Consider the following 2500-nt stretch of genomic DNA (forward strand, 5'->3'; position numbering starts at 1 on the left):
TAACCTAACCCATGTTGTGCCTTAACCTAACCCATGTTGTGCCTTAACCTAACCCATGTTGTGCCTTAACCTAACCCATGTTGTGCCTTAACCTAACCCATGTTGTGCCTTAACCTAACCCATGTTGTGCCTTAACCTAACCCATGGTGTGCCTTAACCTAACCCATGTTGTGCCTTAACCTAACCCATGTTGTGCCTTAACCTAACCCACGTTGTGCCTTAACCTAACCCACGTTGTGCCTTAACCTAACCCACGTTGTGCCTTAACCTAACCCACGTTGTGCCTTAACCTAACCTACGTTGTGCCTTAACCTAACCCATGTTGTGCCTTAACCTAACCCATGTTGTGCCTTAACCTAACCCATGTTGTGCCTTAACCTAACCCATGTTGTGCCTTAACCTAACCCATGTTGTGCCTTAACCTAACCCATGGTGTGCCTTAACCTAACCCATGGTGTGCCTTAACCTAACCCATGGTGTGCCTTAACCTAACCCATGTTGTGCCTTAACCTAACCCATGTTGTGCCTTAACCTAACCCATGTTGTGCCTTAACCTAACCCATGTTGTGCCTTAACCTAACCCATGTTGTGCCTTAACCTAACCCATGTTGTGCCTTAACCTAACCCATGTTGTGCCTTAACCTAACCCATGTTGTGCCTTAACCTAACCCATGTTGTGCCTTAACCTAACCCATGTTGTGCCTTAACCTAACCCATGTTGTGCCTTAACCTAACCCATGTTGTGCCTTAACCTAACCCATGTTGTGCCTTAACCTAACCCATGTTGTGCCTTAACCTAACCCATGTTGTGCCTTAACCTAACCCATGTTGTGCCTTAACCTAACCCATGTTGTGCCTTAACCTAACCCATGTTGTGCCTTAACCTAACCCATGTTGTGCCTTAACCTAACCCATGTTGTGCCTTAACCTAACCCATGTTGTGCCTTAACCTAACCCATGTTGTGCCTTAACCTAACCCATGTTGTGCCTTAACCTAACCCATGTTGTGCCTTAACCTAACCCATGTTGTGCCTTAACCTAACCCATGTTGTGCCTTAACCTAACCCATGTTGTGCCTTAACCTAACCCATGTTGTGCCTTAACCTAACCCATGTTGTGCCTTAACCTAACCCATGTTGTGCCTTAACCTAACCCATGTTGTGCCTTAACCTAACCCATGTTGTGCCTTAACCTAACCCATGTTGTGCCTTAACCTAACCCATGTTGTGCCTTAACCTAACCCATGTTGTGCCTTAACGTAACCCATGTTGTGCCTTAACGTAACCCATGTTGTGCCTTAACCTAACCTATAATGTGCCTTAACCTAACCTAAAGTGCGCCGTAACCTAAACTATATTGCGCCTTAACCTGACGCACGTTGTCGCTGAACCTGCTCTGTAATTGTTATGCAACCCGTTAAAGTAGTGTAGTGTTGCCTAACCGCAACCCTCGCAATATAGTTCGCTACTCGCACTGCCCGGTCCCCTGTGTATCGCGTCATGTTAAACACCTTGCAGGTGTTGCTGACTTTCCACATGCTCCTGCTATACACTGTAGTGTGGATAGCAGCAGGACGTACATGCCCCCCCCCCCTTCCCCCCTGCCTTCGCAAGCTGGTCGGTGAGAAGTTTGCATGTTCAATGCCCTTCGCATGCCGACGTACTCAGCCTACGTTGTGGTACGGCCTGTCACCTGTCCGCCGATGTACGCAAAACCCACAAACTGTACTGCACATTGCTCCGTATGTACTGAATGATACATCGTGGCCCATGTGACCGTATGACGACAGCGCCTAGCAACGGCGGACCATACAGTCCAAATATTGTGCACGCAGCTACGTGTCGTCTCCCTATAAGAGCTGGATTGCAGTGTGGTACGCCATACAGACGTGTGGGAGGAACGGACGCCCTGGATGGCGATCAGCATGAGCAGTCTGTTGATGTAGTGGAGCGTGTATTCGGACGTAGTCGTCTCTTCTCACACACCGTGATAGCATGTTGCACCGCGTTCCACATCTGCGACATGCTGCAGAGGCGGGCTGACAGTCGTTCGCGCAATGGACACCGCATACGTACGGGGTCTACCTTCCACGTGTTCTCTAGGCGTGCACATGTTGTTGCGTCTATGTGGGCAGACGTAGTGTGTTGTGACACCTGACACAGGCATGCAATACTCGTTGCAAATGGCGATGGACGTGTACGTTTGCTGGTGACGTTACGCAAATGAACAACCGGTAACCCGTTGTGGTGCGGTTGTTCTCGCTAGAGGTGAATCAGTGTTGGCGACGATCGGTCGAGCTATTAACCGGTTGTTTCAGGGATACCCACCATGCCCACGAACGTGAAAGGGGACCCACCATGCCCACGAACGTGAAAGGGGATCTGGGTGTGAGGCGATACGCGGCGGTGGCTGGGTGGGACCGTCCCCGGCCGGTGAGGGGGGGCCGCCCGGCGTGCTGGCAGCGCGGTGCGTGGGCGCACGCGCTACAGCCGGCTGGTGG

The sequence above is a fragment of the Schistocerca serialis genome, unplaced genomic scaffold, assembly GCF_023864345.2.
Source record: "Schistocerca serialis cubense isolate TAMUIC-IGC-003099 unplaced genomic scaffold, iqSchSeri2.2 HiC_scaffold_645, whole genome shotgun sequence".
In the NCBI taxonomy this organism is placed as follows: domain Eukaryota; kingdom Metazoa; phylum Arthropoda; class Insecta; order Orthoptera; family Acrididae; genus Schistocerca; species Schistocerca serialis.